The sequence below is a fragment of the Zootoca vivipara genome, chromosome 4 (genome assembly GCF_965207765.1).
Source record: "Zootoca vivipara chromosome 4, rZooViv2.hap1.1, whole genome shotgun sequence".
Lineage (NCBI taxonomy): Eukaryota > Metazoa > Chordata > Lepidosauria > Squamata > Lacertidae > Zootoca > Zootoca vivipara.
Genome location: NC_142587.1, coordinates 97,377,769 through 97,394,068, shown reverse-complemented (window position 1 = coordinate 97,394,068; position 16,300 = coordinate 97,377,769). Strand labels below are relative to the sequence as shown.

The window sequence follows — 16,300 nt, the reverse complement described above, 5'->3', positions numbered from 1 at the left end:
AGCAAAAAGATGTGTTTTTTTTTTAATCTGCTGAAATGACTTGGATGATGGGCTTGAGGGCATCCTGAGCAAGTTTGCAGATGACACCAAATTGGGAGGGGTGGCTAAAGCCCAGAGGACAGAATCACACATCAGAATGACCTTAACAGATTAGACAACTGGGCCAAAGCAAACAAGATGAATTTTAACAAGGAGAAATGTAAAGTACTACACTTGGGCAAAAAAAAAAAAAAAATGAAAGGCACAAATACAGGATGGGTGACACCTGGCTTGAGAGCAGTACATGTGAAAAGGATCTAGGAGTCTTGGTAGACCACAAACTTGACATGAGTCAACAGTGTGATGCAGCAGCTAAAAAAGCCAATGCAATTCTGGGCTGCATCAATAGGAGTATAGCATCTAGATCAAGGGAAGAAATAGTACCACTGTATTCTGCTCTGGTCAGACCTCACCTGGAGTACTGTGTCCAGTTCTGGGCACCACCTTCTTTGGAGGTCTTTAAGCAGAGGCTTGACAGGCATATGTCAAGAATGCTTTGATGGTGTTTCCTGCTTGGCAGGGGGTTGGACTGGATGGCCCTTGTGGTCTCTTCCAACTCTATGATTCTATGAAACATCTCTGCGGGAAAACTGCTGTTAAAAAACACACATGGACAGAAGTAGGGGCCGGCTGAAACCTTGGCAACACTGGCCCATCCACCGGTTGACACAGGTAACATCAGTATTAAGCGGGTGGAGAGAGAGAGAGAGAGAGAGAGAGAGAGAGAGAGAGAGAGAGAGAGAGAGAGAGAGAGAGAGAGAGAGAGAGAGAGAGAGAGGGACTATGGATGCCAAATATAACCAGCTTTCCAAAGTATGCGATTAACAGCCTCTGCTGGGAAATAACGAACATTAGTGAGTCAGAGAGAGAGAGTGTTGTCAAGCTGGCTGAGTTACCCGAGATTAGATAATCAACTCTAATGTGCCAAACACTGGAGCTTTTATAAGAATCTTCTTTTAAAACTTTCTGCAAGAAAAGGAGAATCAGGCCTCCCTCCCTCCCCGGAATAAGACACACCAATTATCACCCGCACAGCCTGCCAGAGGATGGCAGAAAGAGCTTAAATATAGAGGTGAACATGGAGAATGGTCTCTACGTTTTTCTTGGTTTGGGGCTGATGGGAGCTGGAGAGCTCCAGGGTTTTTGGGGTGTGTGTGGGGCTGGGGGCTGGGTGAGGAGATGGTTGCTCTGGGCCTCCCCTTCCCATCCCTAGAATCACCTTCCTCCAACCATGGCCAAACTTGCTGTTTGGGGACTACAATCCCCATCATCCCTGACCATTGGGTCCTGTTAGCTAGGGATGATGGGAGTTGTAGTCCCTTAACAGCTGGAGGGCCAATTTTTGGCCATGCCTACGAAACCTGACCCAGAGCAAAGCCTTTTTTGCGAGAAGCAGGCCACAAAATCCCCCGGCTAAGCAGGAGATGGCGGCGCCCAGGAGAGAGGCTGCCACTGGGGGAAAAAAATGTTGATTTAATTTAAACAGAGACAGGAACACTTGGACGCCGAAACGGCTGCAGAAAAAGAAACAACTTATTCACTGAGGGTTTAGGCACAGAGGAGAGTAATAGCCAGAGCTGCCTTGCCAAATTATTTGAGCCAGTGGCCTTTTCTAGCCCCACCTAGCACAAATGCCAAAACACACTTCATGCCATCACAGAGTAAGTAAATGACGTGCAAGGAACCTTTGACCTTCCAGATGTTGTTGAACTATAATTCCCATCACCCCTGGACCATGCTTGTGTTAGCATTTAAGCCGTGCCGGGGGCCAGTGGCTGGGCTGATGGGAGTTGTAGTTCAGCAACCTCTAGAGCTGGCATCCCCAAACTTCAGCCCTCCAGATTTTTGGACTACAGTTCCCATCATCCCTGACTACCTGACTACTGGTCCTGTTAGCTAGGGATCATGGGAGTTGTAGGCCAAAACATCTGGAGGGCCGCAGTTTGGGGATGCCTGCTGTAGAGGGCCAAATGGTTCTGGACCCCTGAAAAAAAGCCTTCTGCAGACAAGAGAAGACATCTTCAAGCAAAGGATATGCCCCCAGTTTTCTCCAACCTGGTGCCCTCCAGATGTTTCGAAACTACAACTTCCACCAGGCTCAGCCAGCCCAGCCATGCACACTTCGCAATATTACTGATAGATCAAGGTTTGTGTTGGTCTATGGCAGGCTTCCTCAAACTCTGCCCTCCAGATGTTTTGAGACTACAATTCCCATGATCCCTAGCTAACAGGACCAGTGGTCAGGGATGGTGGGAATTGTAGTTCCAAAACATCTGGAGGGCCGAGTTTGGGGGGTGCCTGCTCTAACCCATAGGCAGACTTGGCCCTCCAGATGTTTTGGAACTACAACTCCCATCATCCCTGACCACTGGCCCTGCTAGCTAGGGATCATGGGAGTTGTAGGCCAAAAACATCTGGAGGGCCACAGTTTGAGGAAGCCTGGTTCATGGCAAGCGGGGTGGTGGTGGGGAGAATTATCCAGGTTATTTCGTTTCCCCGCAACCAGTCTTTTCAAAGTGGGATTGCTTTTGCTGCAAATGGGAGAAGAAAACAAACAAGAGGATAGACATCTCGCACATAAGCAGCTGGCAAATGGTGGAGGCAGACAAAGGAAGAGGGAATTTTCCTGAACTTTGAAGAAAAGAGCGACTTTGAAACAAAAACAGCAGGATACGAGGATGTGATGAAGAGGAAGAAAGATCAACAGCAGGTGTTAAAATAGCCACTTTGGGCGGACAGAGAGAGACTCTCTTTAAAGTTGGGAAAGAGAGTGTGGAGGATGGAGGAGATAAGAGGATGAAGTTATAAACATGGGCTGCAGGATCACTAATGATTTCAGGGGGAAAGTAAGAAAATTAGTTGCACGCAGTCACAGTTCCTGGGTAGAATCTGTACCCAAATCTGGTCAGCTGGTCATTTGGGCAAGCTGTAAAAACCTCAGAAGCTCCCAGCAGCACATAAACTGTTTGCCCATCAAAACGGGCAGAATAACAGAAGCATAGAGAGCGGGAAGGAACTCCAAGGGTCATTTAGCCCAGCCTCCTGAAATGCAGGACTCCCAACTCAAGAATCCAGCTTCTGTTTAAAAACTTCCCATGAAGGACAGTCCCCCAAATTCCAAGGGAGTCTGTTCCACTGTTGAACAGCTCTTACCGTCAGAAAGTTCTTCCTAAGTTCTATTCAGAATCTCCTTTCTGGACATTTGAATCAACTGTCTAGGGTCCTCCCCCTCCTGGAGAACCAGGAAGCAAGCTTGCGCCCTCAGCCATTCAGCTATTTGAAGAGGGCTAACCATCTCGCTCTCCTCTTTTCCAAGCTAAACATCCCCAGCTCCTTCAACCGTTCCTCATCCGGCTTGGTTTCCAGACCCTGGATCATGTTACTTGCCCTCTCTGCACACATTCTAGCTTTTCAACATCCTTCTTAAACTGGGGTGTGCAGAAAAAGAGAGAACCCAGATCGTCTTGGGGATAAAGCCTAATTTGAGGAATTGTACAAAACCCAAAATATGTTCAGATGTTCCAAATGTACAACGGGCAACACAGCAGCATTAGAACCATAGCACTGTAGAGTTTGAAATGACCCCGAGAGTCATCTAGTCCAACACCTTGCAATTCAGGAGTCCCAGCTAAAGAATTCCGGAGAGAGATGCTCACCTGACCTCTGCTTAAAAACCTCCAAGGAAGGAGGGTCCACTGCCTTTCAAGGTGTAGTAGTAGTAGTAATAATAATAATAATAACAACAACAACAATAATTTATAAAAATTTATTATTTATACCCCACCCATCTGGCTAGGTTTTCCTAGCCACTCTGGGTGGCTTTCAACAGAATATTAAAATACAATAATCTATTAAATATTAAAAGCTTCCCTAAACAGGGCTGCCTTCAGATGTCTTCTAAAAGTCTGGTAGTTGTTTTTCTCTTTGACATCTGGTAGGAGGGCGTTCCACAGGGCGGGTGCCACTACCGAGAAGGCCCTCTGCCTGGTTCCCTGTAACCTCACTTCTCGCAGGGAGGGAACCGCCAGAAGGCCCTCGGAGCTGGACCTTAGTGTCTGAGCAGAACAATGGGGGTGGAGATGCTTCTTCAGGTCTACTGGGCCGAGGCCGTTTGGGGCTTTCAAGGTCAGCACCAACACTTTGAATTATGCTCGGAAACGTACTGGGAACCAATGTAGGTCTTTCAAGACCGGTGTTATGTGGCCTTGGCGGCCGCTCCCGGTCACCAGTCTAGCTGCCGCATTCTGGATTAGTTGTAGTTTCCAGGCCACCTTCAAAGGTAGCCCCACATAGAGCGCATTGCAGTAGTCCTAGCGAGAGATAACTAGAGCATGCACCACTCTGGCGAGACAGTCTGTGGGCAGGTAGGGTCTCAGCCTGCGTACCAGATGGAGCTGATAAACAGCTGCCCTGGACACAGAGTTGACCTGTGCCTCCATAGACAGCTGTGAGTCCAAAATGATCCCAGGCTGCGCACCTGGTCCTTCAAGGGCACAGTTACCCCATTCAGGACCAGGGAGTCCTCCACACCCACCCGCCCCGTCCCCCCAAAACAGTACTTCTGTCTTGTCAGGATTTAACCTCAATCTGTTAGCCGCCATCCATCCTCCGACCGCCTCCAGGCACTCACAACAGGACCTTCACCGCCTTCACTGTAGAGCAGGCATGTCAAACCTGCGGCCCTCCAGATGTTTTGGACTACAATTCCCATCTTCCCCAACCACTGGTCCTGCTAGCTAGGGATCATGGGAGTTGTAGGCCAAAACATCTGGAGGGCCGCAGTTTGGCGACGCCTGCTCTAGAGGGCCAAATGGTTCTCCACCCCTGAAATAAAGCCTTCTGCAGACAAGAGAAAACATCTTCAAGCAAAGGATCTGCCCCCATTTTTCTCCAACCTGGTGCCCTCCAGATGTTTTGAAACTACAACTTCCACCAGGGTCAACCAGCCCAGCCATGCACACTTCACAATATTCCTGATAGATCAAGGTTTGTGTTGGTCTATGGCAGGCTTCCTCAAACTCTACCCTCCAGATGTTTTGAGACTACAATTCCCATGATCCCTAGCTGACAGGACCAGTGGTCAGGGATGATGGGAATTGTAGTTCCAAAACATCTGGAGGGCCAGGTTTGGGGTACCTGCTCTAACCCATAGGCAGACCTGGCCCTCCAGATGTTTTGGACTACAATTCCCATCTTCCCCAACCACTGGTCCTGCTAGCTAGGGATCATGGGAGTTGTAGGCCAAAACATCTGGAGGGCCGCAGGTTTGACATGCCTGCTGTAGAGTTTGAAATGACCCCAAGAGTCATCTAGTCCAACCCCTAGCAATTCAGGAATCCCAGCTAAAGAATTCCTGAGGGAGATGCTCACCTGACCTCTACTTAAAAACCTCCAAGGAAGGAGGGTCCACCGCCTTCCGAGGTGGCGATGGTTTGGACCATAATCCTGCCACTGGTGTGAGGGGTGTGTGTGGCCTGGTGTCCCACTTAGCAGTCCACCTGCGGCATTTTTTTTGCAACCTCTGCAGCTTCCATACAAACCCCAAGTTCCCACTGAAGCAAAGTTTACTGGGTGGCAGCTGCAGAGAGAGAGAGAGAGAGATGGGATGGAAATTTACTTGGGCCGCCCCAACATCTCGTGGCATCAGTGTGGCTCCCTGCCAAAGAGCTCTCTCTCTCTCTCTCTCTCACGCGCTATTTATTGTTTTCCCTGACACAGATTTCTTTTGTTTGCAGGGAGGGAGCCCCGGGTTCCTCTCCTCTGAAATACCTTTGTTGCAACGACAGAGAGGCAGCCACGGCCAGCTGAGGGGGTCCGGGTGGCGAAGACGTGATCCGCAGCATCGTCGGCTGGAAGAGCATTGAACTAGGTCAGCCCCCACATTTTATACAAGGGGGGGGGGACCCAGAAAGGCTGGAGGATGGAGCAGAGACTGGCAATTAGGAGCTCCTATCTGGACTTCCCGTTATAGATTGCCTGCTTAAAGCTTCCCTCCTCTCTGCGCCACCTGTGGATTTGAACATTGCATCCGTGGGAGCTAATTATCAGGGGTCTCTAAACATTGCTGCAGCTGTGTGGGAAGCATTCAGAGGGGAAAAGAAGGCAAGCGTCCGGCTGGACCGGACTAAAGGACAATATAGACGGGGTGGCCATGTGTGCCTCTCTTTGAAGGTGTCCTCTCTATGGAGGGATGGCCTGCTCCAATTCCTGTTTAGAGATTTGGGGAGGAAGACCAGGCTCAGGAGAAGGCAACCAGAACTGTCGAGCAGGCAGAGAAAATCCCCTATTGTAAGGGGAAGAGAGTATAGAGAACCTCCCCCTCTCATCAGAAGCAGCTCCTCCCCAAGCAGCGATGGCAGCGAGGACGCCGAGGAGACCAGTCAGGAAGTGGGGAGAGAGGGCCAGGGCTCTGGCAGCACGGGAGAGCCCCTGCTACACAGGAGGGAGGAAGAGAGAGGGGGGGAAAGGGGGGAGAAGGAAAACATGGAGCGTAGACCCTTTCCTCCGGTTCCGGAATTACGCAGGAGAAGGAGGGGAAGGAGGTTTGCTGTCCCAAGACTCTTATGTTGGAGGAAGTCAAGGGGCGGTTTAGTGCCGGATTCTGCATCGGAATGAGCAGACATGCTTTTACACACCTGTCTCGCTGTAAATAGACTGCACTAATAAAAACTGTTTAAAAACCAGCATGCGGAACGTCGTTACTCTAGAGTAGTCGCAAGAACCCCTGACACCTATGAAGGAAGGTTGCGGCGCCTGGGGCATTTTAGTTTGGAGAGTAAGCGTAGAAATGTCCCAAATTGCACATATTTTTTTAAAAAAACGGATGGAGAAAAGTTTTCTCCGTCACTCCGGACTTGTGACCACCCGAGGAAGCTGAATGTTCAGGACAGATCAAAGGAAGGACTTTTATCATGCAGCACATAAACTGTGGAACTCCCTTCCACAGGATGCAGGGAGGGTCAACAACAGCAGAAGGTTCTCAGACATGGATTGGCTCGATCCCGATCCAGTAAACAAACCAACAACAACAACAACAACAACAGAAACCAGTTTTGGCATTCTTATCGCAAACATACTTCCCAACCCCCAATCCCCAGCGTCTTCAGAGAATGCTTGCAATTTTTGTTTTAATAAGATCATATGATACTGTGGTTACCAAAGTGATCTAATTTCTGTTGCAAAACCTTTTTGGCTTCTGTCTTCGTCAGCTGCTCCGGTGAAAAGGAAAGGATGCTTCTGCAGTTACAGAAATTGGAGGAGGGAGAGCTTCCTTTGCTGGAAAACTAAAGGTTTTAGGTTTTCTTTTTGCTCATAAAGCACAAGAGGTGTGTGTGTGGGGGGGAGAGAGAATGATGGTGGATCAGCTTGCTGATACGCATTTGCTTGTGCAAAGAAAACTGCAACGCAGGGCGAATCGGTGTGAGTCAAAGATCCGACGTGTCACCCAGTCTTTACCCAGAGAAAGATTTCAAACCTCTTGCTATGTAGCTGGAGAAGGAACTTAAAAGTTGTAGTGCAATAGAAAAACAACAACACGAACCTGAAAAGGGAAGGCAGGCAGCTCCCGTTTTCAAGACTTTAAAAGCACCTTGTCTCAATAGGCCATCGGATTATATTACTTTTTATTATCAGAAATACTTTCCCAAAAACAGCCTATGAACAAAGCAAACTATAAACCTGGGGGAGAGCTTGCAACAGACTCTGCCCACCTGCAATTCCTCGTACCTGGTATTCAGAAGCATATTTTGTCTGCCAGCGGAGAACAAATCAGCTACTGTTGCTGGTAGCTCTTGAAACGTTGTCCTCAAATCAAGAGAACCTGTAGCCGATATCAAAGAACTTTCTGGAGCCTGCTATCACGACTATACAATCTTACATCTCCTCGACCTGCTTTTTACCTGCCTCCTTTCCACATCTAGACCATATTATTTGATTTATTAAAACACTTTTCTTAAAATAGGTACTTCTAAAATGATTCTCAGTTTCTCAAGGCACCTGATAGCAGATTAAAAATCACGCACACACAAAAAAATTCAGTCGCCAGCAACACACACCGATGCCCAGTGCTAATTTTCTAGGAAAAGAAGTGGCAGAACTCACCTGGAACGCCTCCCTTGCCCACCTGACAGGTGCCGGGAACGGAGTTATGGCGAGTTCCAGCTGCAAAAAAGCCCTGCGGATGCCAACCCCTCACTGTGTCCTTCTGTTTCAAGTTAGAAATCAGACTACCATCCTGTGTCCAAGATCACAGAGAGATTATATAAAAAAGAGAAGACTTGGTGAATGCAATCAACCATGTCCCAATTTGGATATGCAAAATTTGCACAGGCACACCTGAGTTTTGCGCTCCGTTCTGAATATAATCCAGCGATTTCCGGATGGGGCAAGGTGTCTGGGAAAGATTCATGCCAACCCTTAAACAAGTAATTACAGGATTTCTCTCTCCCCCCTCCCCAAATAGCATGTCTGGAAGCCTGTCTCTCTCTCTTCCATGACATGACAGCATTTCCCAAAACGTAGCCTAATTTTAGGTGTGCTCCCTGGCATTCTGCCCGGGGAGGGAAGATAATAGGAGATAAGGGAAACAGATTCCCATGGAAACTGGGGCTGCCCCCAGTCTTCCCAATGGGCCGTGCTGGGAACGCAGCACCCCGTTTTGTGCCACGGGCTCTGCTGGAAGACTTTGTGGAATGGGGCTACTCAGGCCAAGTGGGGAGGAAGCTGTGTCGTCTCTGGATCAGATGGATTTACGCAAAGATGCAACAGTAGATCAACAAGCAGAGGGGATCTCTCAGCCTGCTTCATCTGTTAATTAGAGGATGTTTTTGCTCCGGAGGAAACGAGACGCTTGCCCCCCCCCCCACCCCAGACAAAGAAAAAAAATTGCAGGTGCCAACATAGAAACAGACAAATACATGCACAACATCCCATAATTTGGGCACATTGCAATTTCCACGTCTAAGGAGGATGTAAAGCACCATGTAATTGGAAAAGTTGAGACTTGCAGAGGCGAGGAAAGGGTAGGAAAAGCACCTGTAAAGTTCACATTTCTTTGAGACGAAGACAACAAGAACAGATGTGTATTTAAGTGGAGAGGAGGAGTGCGGTCTAGTGGTTGGAGCGTTGGAATCGAGACGCATGTTCAGATCCCCACTCAGCCGCAAAGCTCATTGGGTGTCCTTGCACCAACCTCTCAGCCTAAGTCAGAGCTGTTTAAAGATAAGATGGAAAGGGCCATTTTGACCTCCTTGGAGGAATGGAGGGATATAAATGTAATAAATAATAATATTGATATATCTATCTTTCTAATTCATCAGTTCCTTTTGCTGGTCAGGAAGATCAGAGTCCTATACTGTACCAAAGTAGTTGGGAACTGGGTTCAAATCCTAGCTCAGCCACGATGGCTAAAGGAGGGATGTGATAAGAGATTTATGAAGATATGCATGGTTTATTTCACCACCACCACCACCACCATAAATAACACTGTTTGTTAGCCCCCTGGAAAGTTTCGGAAGTATCAGATAGGAAATGTTCTCAAAATACATTAGAGGCAACCAATAAAATGGAAAGTATTTTCAGCTCAAAACATAACCAGAAGGCCAAGTTCATAACTAAGCATTTATACAGTGCAGTTTATTTATTTTAAAAAATTATGAATGGCTGTATCAGGTTTTTTTTTAAAAAAAAAAAGCAAAGGAATTAAAACAAACAACTATCTCTCCCTCAAGAACGGTATACAAGAGACAGGAGATTCTGTGTCGTCGGGTAGACCGTGAAATATAATTGCAGGCTTACTTAAGTGCAACCAAATATAGTCAAAGCAACTGGTTCATGCAATCAATACATGACACCCCCTGCCACGAGGCACAGTGACCACTATTGGCTTAGAGGGTTGAAAAGCCCAAAACGGCCTCGGTCCAGTATACCTGAAGGAGCGTCTCCACCTCCATCATTCTGCCCGGACACTGAGGTCCAGCACCGAGGGCCTTCTGGCGGTTCCCTCACTGCGAGAAGCCAAGTTGCAGGGAACTAGGCAGAGGGCCTTCTCGGTGGTGGCGCCCGCCCTGTGGAACGCCCTCCCATCAGATGTCAAAGAGAAAAACAGCTACCAGATTTTTAGAAGACATCTGAAGGCAGCCCTGTTTAGGGAGGCTTTTAATGTTTAATAGATTATTTTATTTCATTTTTCTGTTGGAAGCTGCCCAGAGTGGCTGGGAAAACCCAGCCAGATGGACAGGGTATAAATAATAAGTTATTATTATTATTATTATTATTATTATTATTATTATTGACAAATTCAAAGCAGGGTTACTAGTCCTCATCACCTGCTACCTCCATGAGCAGAGTGGTGCCTCTAAAGACCAGTTTCCGGAGAACAGCAGCAAGAGAGAGGTCTTGAGTTCATGCCCCACTTGCCAGGAGCGGGTGATTTATTCTGGATCATCTATACCTGGCATCCCCAAACTGCAGCCCTCCAGATGTTTTGGCCTACAACTCCCATGATCCCTAGCTAACAGGACCAGTGGTTGGGGAAGATGGGAATTGTAGTCCAAAACATCTGGAGAGCCGAAGTTTGGGGGTGCCTGATCTACACATTATTTTGCTCCATTAGTTGTTCTGTGATGCTTCTGCGATGTTACCGGAGAGGAGCAACAAAAGTGGGACATTCCCCCCCCCCGAAACATTTGTGTTGCAGGATTTCAGCAGGAAGTTACAAGATGTGCAACAACGGGAAACGAGGCAGTGCGCCCGCCCCAAAACTTTCTGCAGGCGCAAAAATTACGGAAAGCATTCTCTGGTATATAGCCTGTCTAAAACCCACACCACATTTAGCACATTGCCCAGAGCATGGTTCGCTGCACCGCAGAGCATCACATTTCATCTCCTCTGCAACCCCAACCAGCCCAGGAAAACTTTAGATTTCTGCAGGAATTGCTCGCCTTAGCTCTAGCTTTGCGGCGGGTAAAGACCTCACCGCTTGGTTTATCTGCATTGCAGTAGCATTGCACTGTTTGGATAGCGATGCCTCTGGCTGTCCCTGCCTTAATCCTGCCTACCGATTTCTCCTTGAAAGGTCTGGTTGCAGGCAGTTCAGATTTGCTTTCTCCTGCTTCTCTTCTCCCCAAAGCTACTCGTGGCTTTCTAGTTTTGCAGAAAAGTCTTTTCCCCCAAAGGCACCGACCATCTTGTTGTACTCTAAACATCTGGAGATGATTTGGGGGGGGCGGCGGCTGGAGAAGGCTGTTGAAATCAGAACAGCTGGGTTAACAAGCATGGCTTTGTTGCTCAGGGCTTTTGCCAGAGGGAGAGAGAGAGACGTTCAGAAGGGCAAGCCCCAAGACAGCTACAGCGTAGTAGACCTGAAGGAGCGTCTCCACCCCCATCGTTCAGCCCGGACACTTAGGTCCAGCTCCAAAGGTCTTCTGGCGGTTCCCTCCCTGCGAGAAGTGAGGTTGCAGGGAACCAGGCAGAGGGCCTTCTCGGTGGTGGCGCCCACCCTGTGGAACGCCCTCCCATCAGATGTCAAGGAAATAAACAATCTGACTTTTAGAAGACATCTGAAGGCAGCCCTGTTTAAGGAAGTTTCTAATGTTTGATGTTTTATTCTGTTTTTAATATTCTGTTGGGAGCTGCCCCGAGTGGCTGGGGAAAACCAGCCAGATGGGCAGGGTATCAATAATAAAATTACTACTACTACTACTATCAGAGATCTGCACTGGCTGCTGATTTTCTCCCAGGCCAACTTCAGGGCATTACTATTTTGTATACAAATCCCTTAACAACTTGGGACCAGTTTACCTCCCACCGTTCCGCTTAGTGTGGCAGCCCCTATACTTTGGAACTCCCTGCCACTTGATATCAAGCAGGCTCCTGCTAAAAAACAGTCTTGTTTACACAAGACAATCCAGAAGCTGGCGCAAATTTCAAACCGATTCCGTCTTTTAACTTTTTGGATGTTTTAACAATTTATTTATTTAGTTAGCTATCTTTGTTGATGTATTACATGTATGTTGCAGTACATGCAGGGAGGGGGTGGAGAGGGAAGATTGGAGGAGGTTGGAAAGGGAGTTTGAATGTTGGGGTGGGGGAGGCAGTTGAGAGAGTTGAGAGCAGTGGGTTCTAGAAGGGGGCACTTGGTGGGAGACCTGAAGCTGGGCTGGGCAGCTATTCAGCATAGGATCAGAAGTCCAGTCGCCATCACCCTTGTTTGACAGTGGCCAAAAAGGAATGGAGATGCAGAGAGGGCCTGTGAGTTTCCTGGGAGGCCAGGGAATGTGGCAGTCCCATGCCCAGCAAAGAGGGGCTCTGCCAGCTGCGTGGGAAACAGAATTCCCTCAGTTTAGGTGGGCCACGGAGCCAGGGCTTGGCTTGTATTCCTAATGCCCAGATGCGTCACAACTTGAAAATGGAAATCATAATGCTGGTGGCCAACAAAAGAGGTTTAAAGAGTCTCTCTAGGGAAATCTAGTATAAACACTGACAATTGGGAAATACTGGCCTGCGAGCGCTCCAGTTGGAGAACAGCCTTTACCAGAGGTGTCGTGCGCTTTGAAGACACTCGAACTCAGGACGCAAGGGAGAAATGTGCTAAGAGGAAGGCACGCCTGGCAAACCCTCACCAGGATCAACTCCCACCCAGAAACCGGTGTCCCCACTGTGGAAGGATGTGTGGATCCAGAATTGGCCTCCACAGTCACTTACAGACTCACCTTTAAGACCGTGTTCATGGAAGACAATCTTACTCGGCTATGATGACGAAAGATGATAGATTTGGGGTCTACGGCCAATTTCATGGACATGGACTTCATGGAACGCTCTTGGGAAGATGCCTCGCATGTCCATGCTTCCCTCCCCCCACCCCCATTGGTCCAACACTTCCACCGTCGTCCTCCCCGAAACCCGGCACCCATCGGGCAGGTGGAGGCGTACCTTGGGGAGGGAGATAGTGTCATGTGTCAGGAGTCAACTGATAGATCGGTATCCTTGAAGCAGGGGAGAATGCAAATACTTTTGGAAATTAAGAATATCTTTAATAAAAATTATGTAAAACAAACAGATGAAAGAGATTCTGAGGCTGCCCGATGTGGATCCCTAAAGGATCAGAACTCCACCTGCAATGTGGCCACCTGGGTGTTTGGCTGAAAAGCAGGAGAAAAATGACAATGGCAAGGACAATGGGAGTTGTATAGAAACATAGAGTGGGAAGAGACCACAAGGGCCATCCAGTCCAACCCCCTGCCAAGCAGGAAACACCATGAAAGCATTCCTGACAGATGGCCGTCAAGCCTCCGCTTAAAGACCTCCAAAGGAGGAGACTCCACCACACCCCTTGGTAGCAAATTCCACTGCCGAACAGCTCTTACTGTCAGGAAGTTCTTCTTAATGTTTAGGTGGAATCTTCTTTCTTGTAGCTTGAATCCATTGCTCCGTGTCCACTTCTCTGGAGCGGCAGAAAAGAACCTTTCTCCCTCCTCTATATGACATCCTTTAATATATTTGAACATGGCTATCATAGTATCTGAAGAAGTGTGCATGCACACGAAAGCTTATACCAAAATAAAAACTTAGTTGGTCTTTAAGGTGCTACTGAAGGAATTTTTTTATTATCCTTTTATATGACATCCTCTCATGAGACCAGGGCCCTGCAGGATCCGATTTCTTTCCGTAGGGCCTGTAAGACAGTCGGTCCGCCTGGCCTTTGGCCTGGAACCAACTTGACCCCCTTCCCCTTTTTCCTTCTGTGATGGAACTCATATTTGGGGACTTCCCTGGCTTTTTTTCTGGCCCATGTAGGACCAGATCTGGATAGCTGGCCTGGTGAAGATTTGACATTTTCTTTCCCAAACAGTTTTTTTTTATTTGAGTTTCTATTGAAATGAGGCTGCATTTTAATGTTGCATTTAATCTTGTTTTAAAGCTGCATTTTAATCAATTGTTTTATATCCGGCGTTAGCTCTGCCCTGAGCCCGGTCTTGGCTGGGGAGGGCGGGGGTATAAATAAAATTTATTATTGTTTATTATTATGCCTCTGTATCCCTCCCTCTGAGACATGTGTGATACACAAGACTGTAATCCTCACGCCTGTCACCACTCAGGAACACCCATTTGATAATGCGCTTCGCACCCGGGAAGCTGGAAGGGGTTTTAATGCACCAGCTCATCACATTGCCTGGAGCAAATATTTCAGCAGGTCGTGAGGTGTGGAGGAAATGCAAAGGAGAGATTTAAATGAGGAAAGCCAGAGAGGAAGGACAAGTTGCCAAGCCGCTCCTTCGAGGAGAGGGCGTTGGCTGCCTTGAAGAAACTGCTTCAGGCTTCCCAAGCAGGAGGCGGGCTTCCTCCAGCTTGAAGAGAACCCCTCGAGGGCAGCTTTTGCCAAACTGGAACTCTCCATATGTTTTGGGTCCCTCAGTCAGCGCCTTTGGGGAAGCTTCAAGACGAAAGATCAAAGGAAGCCCCCTTCTTCACGTGGCGCAGAGTTAAACTGCTGAACTCCCTGCCACTGGAGGCAGCGACAGCCACCAAGCTAGATGGCTTTCAAAGAGGATTGGAAGAGTTCGTGGAGGAGAGGGCTATGGAGGGCTACCACCCACAATGTGCATGCTCTGTTTCCACAGCCAGAGGCAGCAACGCTTCGAGCGCCCAGCTGCAGGAAACCACAGGAGGGGAGAGAGCTGGCTTGTGAGTTCCCCACAGTCACCTGGCTGGCCACTATGAGAACAGGAGGCTGGAGATGGGCCACTGGCCTTATTACGTTCTTATGAATCCAAGCGGATAGCTCAGCTGGTTAGAGCATGGCGCTGACAAAATTGCCAAGGTTGCAGGTCCGAACCCCGTATGGGAAGAGCTGCAGATTCCTGCATTGCAGGGGTTGGACTAGATGACCCTCAAGGTCCCTTCCATGGTTCTATGAATCTGCATCAAGGCGGCCTGCAGCCCACATTGCATGGTTTGCAAAGTCTGTGTGGTTTTAAGCGCACGCACGCGCACACACACGAGCAGCGATTACATGGCTTCAATGCACGATCCGTATTGTTAAGAGGAGCAGGCCACAGTTTTTCTCCAAGGAATTCAGCAACAGGATTCTGGATAGAGAGAGTTCTGCACAGCCTGTAATTTATGAGCTTGCATGGCTGAGCATTCCTCCCGAAACCACTTCACAGAAGCTTCCCCCAACAACATCCCTTTTGGCAAGCAAACACACACACACACACACACACACACACACACACACGACTGACTCACTCCAGACTGCAAGACTGAAGGAAGAGCAAATTGAAAGGTGTTACCCCGGGTTGCCAGAAGGCCCTTATTTCAAATGGAAAGCATCACTCAAGTTCTTGATTTCATAGAAGGGACCCCAAGGGTCATCTAGGCCACGCAACAGACCTGATCTAATTGTGCAATGTAAACCACGTCCAAGTTCTTGAAGAAATGGGAGTGCCTGATCACCTCATCTGTCTCCTGAAAAATCTCTATGTGGGACTAGAAGCTACAGTTAGAACTGGATATGGAACAACTGATTGGTTCAAAATTGGGAAAGGAGTACGACAAGATTGTATATTGTCTCCCTGCTTATTTAACTTATATGCAGAAATCATCATGCGAAAGGCTGGACTAGATGAATCCCAAAATGGAATTAAGATTGCCGGAAGAAATATCAACAACCTCAGATATACAGATGACACAACCTTGATGGCAGAAAGTGAGGAGGAATTAAAGAACCTTTTAATGAGGGTGAAAGAGGAGAGCGCTAAATATGGTCTGAAGCTCAACATCAAAAAAACCAAGATCATGGCCACTGGTCCCATCACCTCCTGGCAAATAGAAGGGGAAGAAATGGAGGCACAGTGAGAGATTTTACTTTCTTGGGCTCCTTGATCACTGCAGATGGTGACAGCAGTCACGAAATTAAAAGACGCCTGCTTCTTGGGAGAAAAGCAATGACAAACCTAGACAGCATCTTAAAAAGCAGAGACATCACCTTGCCGACAAAGGTCCGTATAGTTAAAGCTATGGTTTTCCCAGACGTGATGTATGGAAGTGAGAGCTGGACCATAAAGAAGGCTGATCGCCGAAGAATTGATGCTTTTGAATTATGGTGCTGGAGGAGACTCTTGAGAGTCCCATGGACTGCAAGAAGATCAAACCTATCCATTCTGAAGGAAATCAGCCCTGAGTGCTCACTGGAAAGACAGATCGTGAAGCTGAGGCTCCAATACTTTGGCCACCTCATGAGAAGAGAAGAATCCTTGGAAAA

General features: G+C 48.0%; 1 protein-coding gene across 3 annotated transcripts in view; it reads right to left on the bottom strand.

Moving 5' to 3' along the window:
* The window catches only part of RELT (RELT TNF receptor), a 77,428-nt gene that overhangs the window by 55,045 nt on the left and 6,083 nt on the right, over window positions 1-16,300 (bottom strand). Inside the window, exon 1 of one of the 3 annotated variants that reach the window (XM_088668846.1) lies at window positions 8,140-8,272. The exons of the other annotated variants lie outside the window; for them this stretch is intronic. The gene's annotated coding sequence lies outside the window, so the exon portion shown is untranslated. Of the gene's footprint in view, window positions 1-8,139; window positions 8,273-16,300 lie in introns of those variants that run through there. 3 annotated transcript variants of the gene reach the window in all.